This window comes from Cygnus atratus, chromosome 6 (genome assembly GCF_013377495.2).
Source record: "Cygnus atratus isolate AKBS03 ecotype Queensland, Australia chromosome 6, CAtr_DNAZoo_HiC_assembly, whole genome shotgun sequence".
Taxonomy (NCBI): domain Eukaryota; kingdom Metazoa; phylum Chordata; class Aves; order Anseriformes; family Anatidae; genus Cygnus; species Cygnus atratus.
The window spans coordinates 2886899-2904822 of record NC_066367.1 but is presented as its reverse complement, the minus strand read 5'-3'; positions in this window follow the sequence as shown (position 1 = coordinate 2904822).

Here is a 17924-nt window from a genome sequence, read left to right as displayed (position 1 = left end):
TGTTATTATCTACCATCTTGCAATTTATCTTTTGAATTTTATTGGCAGTGGTGGTGGCTACAAGACAGCAGAGACACAATCAGGCACAAGCATGGTACATATACCCAGATTTCTTCACTTTCTATATTAGGTTTTGCGATTTCCATTGTGAAAGTAATAAACTGACACTTTTGTGTAGCTATGTGAATAAATGCTCATTTTTTTGTTAGTTAAAGCATAATATTACTGCCCAGAGAGCAACAACATACTGGCCAGAAATGTGCTCATCTATTTATAATACTGACAAGTAAGGCTGCAATCCTTTGTTGTGCAGGTGACTGAGCCCTGGCACAGGCTGCTCAGAGGTCGTACAGTCTTCTCCTTGGAGATCTTCCGAAGCTGCCTGAACATGGTCCTGGGCACCCCTGTTCTGGGTGGCCTTGGTGCAGCAGGAGTTGGGCCAGGTCTCTCCAGAGGTCCCCTCTAGCCTCAGGCATTTTAAAAAGTGATTCTGTAAAAGGAGAGCAGAATGGGCAGCAGCATTGTTTACTCATACTTCTGTTACGTGGAAATCTTGTGTTTTTGTTTTGTTTTGTTTTTATGTGTTAAATGCTTGTAATGTTGAAGTTTTCTTCTCAGAAAATAAAGGGAGAAATAGGGCAAATTCAGTCACCTGAAGTCATGTACGACAGTTTGTAGAGGTAAATCAAAGACACAAGAAAAGCTTTTCTGTGTGAAGAGTGTCAGAGAAAATTAAGAGAGATATTGACAAGAGTATCAACACAGCAGAAATGAAAAGTATTTGCACCGTAATGGAGGCTATACAAAATCAGGCTCTGTATCAAGAGAACACAATTCATATTTCTGTGGCTAGGTATCATGTATTGAGATCTTATTAAAATATATAATTCAGCATTTCTAACTGCATTCTGAGCCAGACTCAAAAGGAGGTGGGGACACCAGAAAAAGAAGGATTTTTCAAAAATATCATTAGTATATTAGTGAAAGTATTAAACCCTACATTTAGTAAAAATTTGGCTGCGGTACACTTTCAGAAGTACTACTGTGGCACTGGAAGAAGTCTTCTCCCAGTCACTAGTTAGCAGACCAGGCAGTATGATCCAGACCAGGGCCTGTCCCCAGCAGAGGTGCCTGCTCGCCACACTCCCAGGCCAGGTGGTAACATGGCCCTGGCTGGGAGGTTGCCTTTGCTGCTCCCCAGCACCAAGCAGTTGGGGACACCAGTCAGAAACAGTTGGCTGATTTTGTTTGGTAATAGTGGTGGAAAGGGCCACATTTCTATTTCCAAAGTGCAAAAGCAAAAGAAACAAGGTTTGTGACAGTAGTGACTTCAAAGCATGCTGCAAACAATTTCATCTGCCATGCTGAAGGGAAAAATGGGATCGAAGAAACAGAAGGAGCAGGGAAACAGAGCTACAGAGCAGTCTAGAGAATAAAACAAGGCTTGAATAGCCTGAAAACATATAGTCTCACAGCTTGTTAAGCACATATCCTGAAAAGAAATGCTTGGAATCAGTTTGTATTATTGTTTGCTTATTTTTAATTTTCTGGCCTCATGATAGCTAAATGATGCAATCCATCTTTTTTTTTTTTCTCTTATCTAAGACAATCTAGATTGTCACTTTTTTTTTTTTTTTTTTTTTGTGCTCTACACTGTGATAGTTAAACTACTTATCATACAACAAAAATCCTTATACCCTCTGCTTGCATTGATGAAACCTGTGGCAGCTGTGTTGTGATCATTGTGTGCCCCTAAAAGCCTCCAGCCATTTTGACATGGATTGGCAATATCTGACTTCGAAGGACTGGTGGTAACGAGGGGTGGAGGAATCAATTCTTCATTGCTCAGTAAGAAGGAAAATAGAAGTACTGAGCTGGGTCTAGACTACTTCTGCCACTATGGATTTACTGCACATTGTGATACAATTATCTATAGGCAGGAATTCTGCTTGCTGATGAAAAGCAGCAGCAGAGGGCTGAGTACCTCTAGGGGGGCTTCAGCACCTCTAGTGCTGAAGGACAATGGATTAACCATTGCAAGGATTTCACTCCACGATAGGGTAAATAAACAAATTGCAGGTAAAATAAATCTACACGTGTCTGTGTTGAGAGAATCTGACTGACTTGGCGTATGCATGTTGTGTGCATAAGAATCTCTAACCAAACACTGAATTCTAATTGACTTTCACAAGTCAATTCATAGTGGATTTCACAAAGGCAGTTGTCAATGCTCTATGGTTGAACAGCTTACTGAATTAGGAGGAAGTCACTCGCTATTCTGAGCAGCCTGCATTCTACAAGTTCTGGTGAAACAGCTAAAAATCCCATCATATATGACTTAGCAGGAAAAGGGTTTATAAAAATTCCATTGTAAATAGGAGCACATTGTTCTGATTTTACTGTCATTGTTCTATGAAATTAGGATGACTTTTATAAATAATGAGTGATTTTTTGTTTATTGAACATAAATTATTTTTTTCTTTACAAATGGCCTCATGGATTAAACACTGTTTATATATTTTAGAAATCTGTGGTAGAGCTGTAAAGAATTCTGCTTAAATCACCATAAGTGATGGATAAATTGCCACTAAAATGTTTAAATCGCATCTAGCTCATGACACAGGAATTCTGTGAGAAGAGGCTAACTACAAATTTTCAGATTTGGAATATTCTGGAGTTGTGAATAATACATGAACATTTTAATGCTTATCTTCTGCTGAGGACCCAGCTCACCTACTCAGTGTTTGGGGTTATTTGGCAGGACATCCAGCTCAGCAGCTTGCTTCATTCAGTAGTTGTTTCCAAGCACGTTAAAGAACACCAGCTGTGATGGTCATTTTTCAATCCCCCTGTCTCCACAGTTAAATTATTTAAACAAATAATATAGATTTGAGACAAGATGAAGAAAATATATTTAAAGAAGTTCTCAAAACGGCTAGGTGAAACATAAATGGCCAGTGATAGAGTGGAGGTCAAACTGGGCGATACAAATGTTAGCTTTTTGCTATGCAAGCATGAGTCTGTCACTCAGAAAATTCGTTATCAGGGAAGAAAGAAATTCCATAAAGGAAAGAAGAACTTACAACAGTGCAAACTGGCACAGTTCATTTTGCAAGTCAGTATAGCCTTGAATCATTTTTCTCTATTTCATATTGGATGCTCTCATTTGTGCTGTCTTTTCACTAACTCATCCACAAACGGTGTAGACCCTGCACAGTTTACATCAACTAATCCCTCAGGCTTGGGAATACTGCAGAGAACGATACACATCACAGATCCCCTTATGCTTTCATGATATACATCTTTGATATGCATTATTATGACACACAATAAACCTCACTTTAGTGTAGTCACGCAGATAGAGCACGTCATCAGTCACTGAAAAGTGGGCCTGTGGGTATTTAAGGCTGAGTAGGTGGGTGTTTTATTTATGACATGAATATGACAACTCTTTTAATGTAGAAGCTGAATGCAGTAAATACTGTTCCACCACTAACAATTGTATGCTTTTATATAATGCAAAGGCAAAATAATATTTTTTCTATAGTATTTGTTTTTAAAAATAATCCTCTATATTTTACTGAGTAACTTGCTGGATACTGAAAGCCATGAAGATTTTTTCAAATGTTTTCTTTGAGGAGGTCTAACAACATGGTTAATATCCTTTAACTATTTTCTCCATGTAAGATTTCATTCAATTTTTTGCTATCCAGTCTCATCAAATTTGTTTTCATCAGGTACCAGCTTGCTGTCCAGCAAGCCAATCTCATTCCATATTGATTTGTGGTGAGACAAAAGGATAGAAGAAAGCAAAAAGAAAAGAAAAAGAACGGTAGCCAAAAAAAAAAAAAAAAAAGAGAAGCACCTTGACCTCTATTCCTTCCATTCTGTGGCAGTCTAGCTAGTCTGAAAAAATAAGTGCAGTGCTATATTTGTAAGGAATTCCTCTGACAGAACTGGTACAAATTTATTTGTGCCCCCACCTCCATATAATAGCTGCTTGCCAGGTTTGGTTAGTTAATGTTGTGTGACAGCAGTTATGAGTCAGCAGAAAATAATTTTTAGTGCACACTTGAAAAATCCACACGATCAATAGCTAGGGGAAGAACGCAAATGTGTAGCGTGTTTGTTTGCCTCTCCTTTATAAAGTACCTCATTACTGATCCCCTCTGAGCTCAAACATTCAGACCACAAGTATTTTCAAAATGGTTTGAGCCTGTGTCGTATCTGTTTATACACTGTCAGTAAAATGCTGTTGCTGTACTAAGGATGAGTGATTTTCAACACCGTTCTTATTGAATATCTCTGCAAAAATAAAGTCTCTGATCATCTGAGATACTGAAATGCTCAGACTGTCTCAGCTCTTGAGGGTAGCTATGTTACAACATGTCAGAAACATGTTTAACATTTGAGGGCTCACAACAAGCACCGTTTGGAATCAGTGGAAATATGTAATAGGATAACAGAGAGCTATGGTATGAGAGCTAAGATAAACAGACATCCTCATTACAATTGCAAGTAACTTATGCACAGAAAGTCTAATGTGGACAGAAATTGAAACAATTCTCTTGTGTATAGTTCACTTTAGCAAAAGATCATTTAGCAGAAAGATACATTGTCAGGAGTCAGCTCTTTTCTCCTTCTGTTGTGTGAGCTATGTCAGTCTTCTGTTGAACAGCCATCCATCCAAACAGCTTTCCAGACAGAACTTCCTAAGGTGGTGAAAATCTGTACCTGATTTATAGACCACAAAATCAGTCTGACTCAGCTTTGAAGCTGACCTGACAATATTTGTCAGTGCATGGAAGGAAGCTACAGAGCAGCACTAAACCAACAGAAACATTGCTGAGAAACACCAGTGCTGTTCTCGCCTGTGGGATGCTGCTGAACATTGCCAAAAAAGTAACAGACCAGAAAATGGGGACCACAAGCAAATAGGAAACCCGTAGTTTAAATTGTTCATATTTGTTCAATGCAATCAAAATATCTCCTGGCAGGCCTAAAATACAGTGCATTGGCAAGCAAAATAAAGGTTTAGCCATCTTTCTCCTTGCAAACACATAACTTATATTATATCACCACGTGATATTAAAAGCATGAAAGAAACAAAGCTTCTTTAGCATATGGTAGTCAAACTTTAGTTTACCTCTTTTTTTTTTTTTTTTTTTTTTATAAATTACACAATTAGCTAAGATTTCAAACAGGAAATGAAGCTTAATAGACTGTCAAAGAAAAAGTTTGATGACTTCTGGGCCATTTCTTCTCCCATTGCACACAAGGTAGAAAATGTTATGCACTATTGGAGTAGAATTTCATTCTTCCCTTTGAGGAAAACAGAAAATAACTTAAGAGTAATATTTAAAAGTTAATGTTCCCTTTATTCTGAACCATCACATGGAAATGTGAGGGTTTGTTGGTTTTTTGTCTGTTTAAAAAAAAAAAAAAAACGAACAACAACAACAACAAAAACACTATTTTTTACTCTCCATGGGAAGAGAGACAAGAAAAGTGAAGAATAGAGTGGGAAGAACTATCAGCCTAGAACTGGAAATACTTAGCATTATCTATGTAATCTCATATTCATTATATGCAAATATGTTAGCAATCCATCAGCTCAGAGATCTGCACACATTTAAAACATGACAGCTTTAATTTCACTACCATAAATTCAAAGCTATGTTCCCAAATGCAGCTCGTGTCCATAATGTAAAAAATGAAGTGAATAAAAAAACAACCTTTTTTTCCTGATATTTTAAGTCACATTATTCATAGAACAGAACATTTATTTGGGGAGGAGAGGTTGCTGGTTACCCCAACCCACCTCTTTAGGGACTGAAATAAAACTCCTGAGGATGGCCAAGAACAACACAAACAAATAATATGAAATGATTCAGACTCTGGAGACTACACTTTCAATGTCCTCTCCCCTTTGGTACAGCTTTGCTACAGTAGCTGGCAGACAAAGTTACTGACTTATTGCTATTGACAGGAAAATGCTGGTTCCATAGTCCTGCAGCATAAACATGCTAAATCTACCAATTCTACAGGCATTCCCTGAAGACAACAAGGGATGAGTGGTCTGGTCAAGAAATCTACATTTAATTAGCCATTTTCTTTATTCTGCTGCTCTGCTTAGGAAAAACAAACTGTCAAACCTTTCTGCATATTCTGAGGGGTATCTTCATGTCTCAGTAACCAGGTATCTTGAAATATATGGATCTGCCAGGGGGTGAAAGAAAGGAATCATCCTTTTACAGTTTTCTACCCTCATTATCTTTATTTTGAGAATGAGAAGCAAGAACATCTCTGTCACTGAACAGTAAGCCTGCACAAACCCATAACATATATGTGATGTTCTCACTCTTGAAACTGGAATAGAAAGAGTGCCTTTCAGATATACTAGCCTAGTTTATCTGTACAAGGAAAATAAATATTTTAGATTCACGTTACACCTTCTGGAAATCTCAGAGCACCATCTGTTTTTAAGCAAACAATTGCAATTCATAAAGTAATACACCTACAGTGATTTACAAAGAATGGTTCAGACCTTTATCCCCAAATCTGATGACAGAAAATTACATATTTTTCTAAATCAATGCTTCCTGGAGATTCAGAATCAATGGAGATGTCCTTTCTTTCTTCGGCATTGTATCTTTTCCTAAATTAGATTAGGCTAAATACTATTAGATTGATAGATAACACATGTATGTCTTTTTTCTCAATTTGACTAAAAGACACTTATAATGCTCCTAGAGCAATGCTCTTTCACTTGAGTCTTCATGGACAAAACTTGGGATTCAACTGAAGTTCGATTTTATGTTTGTCCTGCTACAGTCTTTGACAAAACTTATTTGGATGTGTGAAAATGGAAGAGGATGGCATGGAATCCATTCAGATTTAGAGTAGGGAGAAAACTGGGGAGTAATAAACAGATCTGTATAAAGCAGGAAAAAAAAAAAGCAAAAAAAAAAAAAAAGCTCTAATGCCCAGAATATAATGGAAGGTTCCTTAGTGACAACTGTAGTCATCCCTAATGAATCAGAATGATATCAACGTTTCATTAGTGGTGCTTTTACCTTTAAAGTATACATTTCATACTACTGGTGTGATGATAAACTCCAGTGCGAAAATAATCCTCATTGTTTCATCCTTGATAATTTAAATCCTAAAGTGGTATGTGTTGACTAAGTGCCCTGCTATTCAAGTTCTTCAAAAATATAATCTACCTCAAGTCTTTCATTAACAACAGGCATCCCAGATTATGGAGATTTCACCTTATTTATTATTGAAAAAAAGAATTCAACCAAACAAAAATTGTTTGGCTTTATTCTGTACTGTTTCTTTTATTCGTCATTCATGTTACCCCTTTTACAATAATTCTCAAAAGTCCTGATTCTGAAAGACAGTCTATCTGCACATAAGGTTCAGAATTAAAAATGTTGATCTAAAAGTATTCTGATATGAGTTCTTAGAACTCCCATCTCAGGTCTGCTAAGTCAGAAATAACATTGTTATCTACAACCCTTAGAAAACTGTTATTTAGAAATACTTGTAATGTTTCAGATATTACACAGCTACTTTGCTCATTGTAAATCTGAAAATAATTGGATTTCAGGGAAAGAAAATGATGTGATATAGTAAGTTAAGAAGCAGTTTCATTTACCTTATAGATAAGTGGAGATGTTGGGATTTATGAATGGTGTTGGAAGGGTCTGAAATGTTTTCAGGCAATCTAAAGAACTGGGGTGTTTTTAAAGTTCAGGACACGGTCAGTTCTTCAGTTCTCTCTTTTAATGTGATATTTTAGCCTTTTGTTCTTATGATAGCTGCCATCAAAATATATAAAAAAAAATTATTTAAGTCCAAGCATTTGCCATTGCAGTCGTGACTGGAGAAATATAAAATAAAAATCTCAGATTCTTTATGTTCTTCTCCAGTTGCCAGTCTGCTTTGAAGGAGAAAGGGCACAAGCACAGGAGGCAAAAAAAAAAGCCTGCAAGTTCTTTTCCTATGGCTCTCTCCATTGGAGGTCTAACAAACCCAACATCAAATGTTCTGCAGAATTATGCCGTGGTCACAAGTGTATCGGTCAGATATATTGACTACTGGCCTGTTCACAAAGAGATATATTTCCTGCCTCTCTCTATTTCTCTGTTGACATCTTTAAACTGTAAAGCTAGCCCTACAAAAGGTTGGACAAATTGTCACAGGCAGCTTGAAGCTAGATCCAAAATTGTGGGTAAGAGGTCAAGGCAGCAGGAATGATGCATAATTAAGTGTACATTTTAGTGGTCCCTGGTCATCTTCATAAATTAGCAAAGCATGCATCCTTTAACAAATGTTTGGTATATCCTTTGAGATCAGCAGGCTTTGGGATACCCCAACCATTGCTTTCTCCCTGCAGATATTATTTCTTCTTCAAGAAGAGTAGGGGGAAGTGTAAAGTGCCATTATTTCTCTATGTTCTCTCAATACTAACCTACAGAATGCAGCAGTAAGTGGCTAAACTCAATTTACATCCATTCAGACTACCATGATATATAAATTATCTTTAACCCTAGACACTCTAAAGTCTGCCTGTAAAGCTAGCAGTATATTGAAGAACAGATCTGTAGGCTACTTGCAACACATGCAGGCTAATTAATAATTGTTTTAGAAGACAATTGTCATCTTGTTATAGATGAGGTAAAAACACTATAAGAACAGCTGTTCTAAGTATAGAGCAGACATTTGGTTCTGGTGTGATCTGTAAAAGGGTAAAGGTATGAAATTAAAAGGTTACTGGAGAAGTTTGGGAAGAAAAGCAGGGAAACAATCACTGATCTTTGCAGAACCCTTTAAGCAATAATTAACAAGAGTTCAAATAACATCCCCCCCAGCCCGCAACAATTTGTTTGTTCCTAACCAGAGATTTAAACTGATACCAATGACTGTTATGATGGCTGTCAACATGTGTAGCTTTGAATTGTATTTTAGAAATATGCCAGCCCTATTATCACCCAACCACAGCAGAGTTACGAGACAGAGCTGGAAAGAGAACCTCTCCCCTGGTGAAAAGTTCAACATTTTTATATGCAAGTGTTTAGAGCTGAAAGGCAAAGGGTATCTGAGGTTATTTAAGAATCCTGGCATCTTTTTCCCAGAACTCAAACCTGGCAACAAAAAGCACCAGTTTTTCTCGTTCGGATCTTTTGGGGTGTAACTTTTGCTCAAAATTTGAAAGACTAGAGAATTGTAGAAAAAATAACTTTTATGCAGCATGCCAACTAAAAATGGAAATACTCAGAATTTTAAAAATAAAATGTTCTGATGCATTCACTTACTATGGTTAAAATACTTTCAGCAATGTAACAGATTGGACATCTGAATTCTATTTGACTTACTTCTTATCATTAATGTTAAAACTAAAAGTTAAACATACACCTCCATGTCCATTTCTCTGTTAGGCTCCCTACAGCTGCGAGCCTGTCCGAGTTGTATTTCTCAGTAGCAAGTTAAATATTCTGCACAAACTAAAAATGCTGAAAAATATGATCTCAAACACGCTTTTTACAATCTCTAGTTTGAGAAATAAAGCAAGCATTCAGATCTCAAAGCAAGCAAGGACTCATAAAATATTAAGAAAAAAATGCATTATTTTGTCCAGCTGTCACCATTAAATGTTTGTAGCTTACCACAACTGCATTGGTCTACAGTGGCATAACACATATCATTCTGAAAGGGTGACTTAACTAAGTATGAATCAGTGAAACTTGTCAGATTTTAATGTGTGAATTTGACAAAGAATCTGAGAAAAATCAGTTAGTGACTTGCTCTCCAAAGATACTCTGGGGATAAAACAATAAATAAAAAATGAGCTGGATTGAACTCTAATAGTCTAATAGATCTGAAGATGGAAGCCTCACAATTTGTTGGGGTTTTTGTTTAAGTCAGACATATTGTCCAGGGTTCATTAAATGCCATGGTGTCCAAAAGAGAAGTCTGGTCATGCAGTAAAATGCTTCTCTAATGGTACAAGAAACCCACATTAAAAAAAAAAAAAAAAAAGGAAAAAGAAAAAAAAAAGTTAAAAGCAGGGCTTCTATGTTTTAGAGTTAATTGAGCTTTTCCAGAGGGAAATTCAGAGCCAGACATTATAGAATGATTAAAAACACCTGAATTCTCTTTGCTTACCTCCTGTGAAAACCCCAGGGATTCATAAGAAATTACACATTAGGTAGTGCCAGTAGAGCTAGGTGAAGTCTTTATCATTGTCTTCAATGGACAGTGATTATATCACTAATCCACTGTTATTTTCTATAGAAAAATTAATTTAAATCGATATTGCTTTCTTTTTTTTTTGTTGTTGTTGTTAAAACAATTTTTGCATTGTATTTTCAGTAGTTTTTCAATCATTAAGTTTAGCTTCTTATAACAAAATACTTCCTGTTTTCAGTTAAAAACTCTGGAAAATAGATTAAAAAATTGAATCATAATTTCTCTCATTTTTTCCTAGTTTTTCTTAAATCATAGTTGAATACCTCAATTCTTGAGAGAGTAATTCAAATACTTTGGAACAAAAGACAATTAAATCAGATCTACTTCTACTTGCTCCTGTCACACAATTCTGTTGATGCAGCAGTCTTGCTATTTCTACATGCTCAGAAGTCCTTAGGGTCTTCTCCCACCCTCTTGATACTCTACAAAGCTGTAGAAGTCCCAGGTTATAGTCAATGAACATACTAATATACTGAGAATGTGTTTCTTCCCTCCACGGTATACATGCTTTACAGAAAGTCTAGATTTTTCTATTCAGCTGGAGTCTTCTAATTAAAGACAAACCCGTTGAATTCCATAGACTACTGTGGTCATAACTTCTTTTGTGACATTCATTCTAATCAAGACTTGCAAACCATACCAAAGTTTTCAGAATAAGCACAGTGGTACTCAGATCCCAGGTCTAAGAGATCTTTTCATCAAAGAAACTGAACACAGTTACAAGACTAACCACCTTTAAAGGACACGCTTTTAAGCATTCTAGAAGTAAGCTTGTTCAAAGCCACTTTTGGACATGCTGAACAGAAATTAAAAGACCAGATAAATGTAAACATTTTAAAAGGAAAACACATGTTTTCCTTTGTTCAGTAATCTCGAAAAGCCTTTTAAATAAATAATGCTATGACATTTGATATAATTAGGTTCAAAACCTATCATGAAATGCCATCCATTTAAGAGTTTCTATTTAACAAACTATCAGGGCTTTGAATGAGGGGAAAAAAAAGAATCCTGATGAACAATTAAAACAAATGTCATCTCTTTACTTGATTCACTTTTATTTATTTAGCAGAGAAAACATTAATAGAAATTCAGATACATTAGGACATTATGATAATTCTAGTACATTAATAATGCAAATGGCATAAGAAGGTTAATTACTTCTGAAATGAGCAGTTATTGTATAATGTTCTTCCTTTGCAAAACACACCAACTCATTCCAAGACAAAAGCTTTTTTTTTTTAATCTGCGGTTTGCAGCTAGTATCATAATACGCATAAGCATTTTGACCTCTTCAGTTTGAAAATAATTATCAGTCCACTATCACATGCTGAAGTCCAGCATTCAAAGATCAGAAAACATTGTCAGTTGAAAAATGAATAAATAAATCTAGCCTTTACGCAGCATCAAAAAGAGATAGAATTACTTCTGTGCAAAAGGGTCATGTGACTGGAGCATTAATGTATTCTCTGAATTGTTTTAACACTGTAGGAGCTCTAACATATGAAATCAACTGTCCACGCCACATTCAGATGGTTATCTGAGTTCACTTTCCTGCTTTAAACTGAAAACAGTATTGCCTGAGAATTAGGATTTCTACATCTGTAATATTTTATTAATTACTCAAAGTAAGAAAAAAGTTTCACAGTGTCCTGCCACAGAGCAAAAACTGTGTTCTGCTGTTGCAACAAGATCAGCATTGCAGTGACTGTTACACAGGTAGGAGTTACCAATATAGCTATGGGATTAAATCTCAAATCACAGCTTTTATTTATAATCCTATATGTAACAACACATTTATTAGTATGCTCTGCAGAAAGAATCTGTGGTTCTTAATTACACTGAATGCATCAGTACAGGATTTCCACCTCTACCATGACATCCAAAACATATGCAGAATCCTCTGTCCAGATAAGAACTGCCTTGGATAAAATGTTAAAAGACATGGTCCTTAAAAGTGGAAAAATATCTGTGTCCATATTTCCAGCAGCTCAAAGCTTACTGGTTGGCTCTGGGCTAAAGGGACAACCTCTCATTCCCCAAATACTTTACTTATTGTTACCCTTATTCCTCTGATTGTGCTAACCCTATGATTAGGGCGTTTGGCACACCTCTCCATATGACCTGTACTATAAGTCTCTCCTTGCTTTTTTTGTTTTTCTCCCTAAGTTAAATCGTGCATTATTTATCATGCACCCCTATGTCCAATAGGCATAGCTCTTCAGATGGACAGTGTATGTCTCTGCAGTCTTATGTCCCAATATAAATTACCATTCTTGACATAGTAATTAACCTTTTCGTTTATCCTCTTCGCAAAATTCAGACAACCTTGAACTGTCTTGACAGTGCAAGAAGCACACTGAAGTTTATTGCAATGCTCCAGCAATGATATTTTTTCTTCCACTTAGTTCTGCAGCTTTCAGTTTTCCAGACTTGCTCCTACCCAGCTGCAGTGTGGAAGTATTGAGTAACCCTGGTCCCCACACTCTAATCAAACAGATGACTTATTAATTTGTGTTCTTTGATACATGCACATCTGGTAATTCTGTCCCAGTGCCATGTATCATAAAAATCTATAGTCAAGAGATTAGTCCAGTGCACAACCAGATTTAAGCATAACCATATTCTGTGTGAACATCTGGAAGAGGATAAATATTGTTAGGGGAAGAAAGAAATAAAGGAGGATGTGATATTATGAGTATATCCTATAATTATCTGATCTCTTTCAGTTATCAGATTGCTTCTGTTCTTAGGCAAGTCACCAGTGTGTGTGTAGGCCTTGGGCGGCTGGAAAATATGCTTTTTTTTTTTTTTTTTTTACTTTTTGCAGATCTTAGTCAGCTTTAAAGAGAAAATATATTTAAAAATAATAATAAAAAAATAAAACCCAACAGACAGCCTCCTTGTTCTGCACAATGGATCTGATGTTTTATTACAGCAGAAGGGCATTCAGGAAAGGTCAGTTTGTTTCTAAGGAGCACTCTTATGAATGCCACATGAAACATCACAAATTCACATCTTGAATCACAAATTTCTGGGTACATATGGCATTTGTACCAGAATTTCCCATGTAACCTGGCACCAGCTTTCAAGCTTGTCACCACCTTCCTCCAGAACCATCTGTACACATACTTTCAGGTCCTGAAATCCAGTGAATCCACACCAAATCATGAGTCGCAAAAAGTATTCTGAAATTATGGAAGTGTCTAGGCCCTTTCCATAAGGCACAACACACCAAAGACACACAGATCTGCCTGCACATAACCATGTTTAAAGCACTTACACTCGCTATGTGCCAGAATTTGTCAGGTAGTAAAACCTAATAGTTTTAACTCTGAATGTCACCGTTGTCAAGGCTGATAGCATTCAAGTTTCCAAAGCTATGTTGCCCTGAGGTCCTTGCTGGCACACAGAATCAATTTCTAGAGTCTGCTGATAAGCTCCTCATAAGTCTGCCATCTGCACCTCAATCACCAAGGCACACACGGAAGGGACTGCAACTGCCCCAGCCACTGACCCACAGAGCATAACGAAAGTCTAAATCTACATAAATGAAAAAATGTATAAGCCACTTAAAAGAGCACATTTTGGATGAACTTTTATATTTATTGTCTTTTCTATTTTATTTTTTAAAGATTATTTTATGAAAGAATAAATACAATTTGTGGCCAGATCACATTGCTTCATTATGATTTGACTTAAAAAAAATTTTTTTTCCTCCTCACATTACAACTTCAGATAATCTAAGAGTCCAAGTATTTTGTTGGGAAGCATATTTCAGCTTTAATCAAAATGCAAAGATTTTGCGAAAGAGCAGACTAGAATGGGAGGATGTTTTTCTCCACTACAGACATTGCAAAGAAATGATTAAATGGATACAGTCTTGAAAGAACTTAAAGGTGTTAAGTGGGTAATTTGATTCAAAATCTAGTAGTGACTTATGGCATTTCAGAGTTATCACAGAAATTCAAGCAGTAATAAATAATGTGATATATCATTGACATGTGATATATCATTTATTAATGTGAAATATATCATTAACATTACATGTTAATGTATTTTGCATTAGGAGAAAAGGTGCTAAATAAATACGGGACATTTATTATAATTACCAGGATACTTATAGGCAAATACGACCAAAACTCGAGTTTTATGAGATAACAAACTAATAAATGTTTTAAAAAATTTATAGCATCATAAAGTAAGTAAGTAAGTAAATAAATAAATAAATAACCTGCAGATTGTTCTGCTGTCCCTGTGACAGAGACACGGCAGGAACAGACCTCTGAACATTTGGCTCTGTGGAACTATGACAATTTCACTTGTGGTCTTTAACATTCTTTTTTCAAGCAAATGTCTTCAAAAAGAAACAAGTAGGAATTTCTCCTTAGATCTAGAAAATATGGGAAAGACATAATTATTAGACAAATAATGATAAGCAATGAGGCATTCCTCAAAATTCACCTTAAAGTCTCATAAATAGTATGATCCATTGAAACTCAATAAACCAGCTCTGTGGCAGGAATCTGTGTATACCTACATATACCTACAAATGTTAACCTACAAATCTATCTAACATGTGCATTATAACATAACACTGGAATTATTATGATATCAAAATTAAAAATACAAAAATTAATAATTATGCTAATATGGACAGGTTAAATACATTCACACGGGTTTATTTATATATATAAGTAAATGTGTGTGTGTATAGGATTTTAGTCTAACTTTAAAGCCTATCAGTCTCCAGTAAGGCAGCTGTATGAAAGCTGGAAGTAATCACAGAGCTGTAATCATAGCAGAGGCAACAAAGCATCCCCCCAAATGCTGGATGTGTCAACAGCAGAGCACAGGGTGTTACTAAAAGTAAAATAATAATAATAATAATAAAATAAAATAAAATCTGGGAAAAAAATGCTCAAGGAAAAGCCTGCTAAATAAAAGGCACACTAGGAGCTGAGCATTAGAGCCTGGCTGACTGCACAGTGCTCTCCCTAGCAAGGAGGCAGCACTGGGGGAAGCGAGCAGAGCAGGGATGGGGAGGGCAGCTGGGAACCCAGGCATCACCTGCAGGTCTGCAGTAGGAGTCACACAGGGAAGCCAGGTCAGCAGGTGAGGATCAGGGGATGCAAGGTGGAGGGATAGGTACCATACAGGTGTGGAGAGGAAGGGCCAGGGTCTGAGCTTTAAGGCAGGTGAGGAGCAGGGAAGGCACTGGGGTCCCCTCCACCACATCATCACCACACACTTGCACACCATTGGAGCTTGCTGCGAGCCCCAGCAGCTGAACAGTAACAAATGGCCAGGAGGTAACAAAACAGCAGCTCTATTGCTGATCTACTAACCTGTTGATTAAAATACATTTGAGTATGAAAACAATGGGGAATTGTAAGAGTGGTCTAAGCAAAAGGGTCCAGTCCTAATCCACGCTACTACAGACTGAAAGAAGTCTTATTTAAATGTCAGACTAGTTAAAAAAAAAAAAAAAGCTGCAGTTAAAAACAGGAAAAAAATACTTCAGAATAGAAATTCATGTGCAAACCCATATTACATAGTAAAACAGCCTACATGATTTTCTTTCATCTACTGAAAGTCAGTGCTCAGGAAGCTGCTGCAGGTTTTGAAGGAGGACATAAAGATATGAATGAAGGTGATGCAGTCAGTTCAGTGTCCTTGCATTTTCTGGCAACATCCCTCCTTATAGGCAATAATGGAATAGAAGGGAGTATCCTCTAGCAAAAGAATTGCTGGCAAAAGATAGTAAACAAGAGTAAGAAGCCATCAATGTGCAGAGTAAAGAAAGGTTGCCAGCATGGCATGAAGAGATCAAATACAGATAATTATCTCACAGTGCAAGATCCAACTCAAAGGAAATGGCTGAGTTGCCAGCTTAAAGCAATAGACTTGTTTTCAATTCTATAATTCTCTGTGAAGAACCAAAGTACAAATGGATTCAAAAAAGAGGTAAGATAAGAAACTAGGACCCTCTCACCACAGTAAAAAACTTCTACATGGCCTTACCAGCAGGCACAACAACTCTCTCAAAGAATATGGTACCCACCAAGTGTCTGCTTCACAGTCAGCTATTTCTGTGAAAAATCTGCTACAGCTGTATGTTGCTATGCCCATTGACATAATGGGAATCATCAAGAAGTTAAAAGACAAAGAAATAAAGGGGAACTTCATTGACTGTGCATCTCCGAAGAATTCTGCTCAAGAATATGCAAAGATTTGCATTGATCAATTCTTTTTTATGATGGGATTTTTCAACTATTATTACCATGGAAAAATGAAACTGATATTCATACTTTGTAATGTATTATCCCCCTCTCTTGTGAAATTCATTCTGAATATGAATATTTATAGCATTAGCTAGATCACTAGAATTTATTTCCTCTTTTGCAGGCTATTTGTATAAAGTAAGTTCCAAAGGACTCAGTGTTTTCAGTGCAAGCAGTAGAAATAGTTCACACCTCACTGTAACCATTCCTTTTTACATTTGGCTCCCTAGGTTCATGTCATTTCAACATGCTTTGTCCCCGTCTTGCAAATGAATCAATGCTGCCTTTTTACATTTATTTGTATTCTGACATCAGTATCTCTCTGTCTGTGCAGATTCCCTTACATGTTCAGGGACTTAGTTTGCTTTGCTGTTTTCCTTTTTGATTCTTGTCAATCTCCAGGATGATGTACTGTGACAAACATCACCTTGTATTACCATCTTCCATGTTATTTGATGAACAACTTAAAAATGAAATGATATGCTATTTTCCAAAGAAAGCTCACTGTCAGAATTATGATTTACTCTTAGGTTTGTAATCACTGCTTTTTTCTTCAACCTGTAATAAATAAATAGGATTTCCTAAACAGCAAGCAGAAACAAGCTATCCAATACCCCAAACAAGAAAGGAGCTAACTTCTGGAAAAGGTCATAAGAAGAAGCAGGGTCATGCTGCTACTTACGGGTTATTCATGAAATGTAGGTGGGAGAAATCTCCCATCCAAGCTGACTGTTGTCCTTTTACAGACGGTGGCATTCTTGCAAACTGGTGTTCTTACTGAAGTCTTACTCTATATTCCTAGTTACCTTCTGCATTTTCCTTATTTCACTCCGTCCATCAGTTAACTATGCAAGCAATCCCAGCAAAGTGACACAGGTGTCTGTAGGTACCTTCCAGCACAGTCTCACACTCCAGGAAACAGAAAAGAGGTGGTCTCTTGATGAGCAGCAAGCTCGTCAGTTTTTGCAAGACTTTTCACCCCACAGGTCTGAAGACAGACATGTGAATGAACTCTGTGTTCACATTAAAAAAAAGGTAAAAGGTGAAAGCTAGGTCCTAAAAATTACAAACATTCAATTAGCTCAAGATTTGTGTTTGTTTTATATATATATATAAAAAACATATAAAACTATATATTATATTTATTCATATATATAAATATATATGTTTATAATATATAATATAATATATATAATATATAGATATATAATTATATTATTTATTTATATTTATATATAATATATAAAATATGTTTAACTATATATACCTATATAGTTAAAACAGCTACACAAGGTTGGAAATTCTCTACATGTTTGGTCAGTACCTTGCAAAACAAGGTTCTGATTCCCTTCAGCACTTTCGAAAAACTCATGCAATCAATGTTAA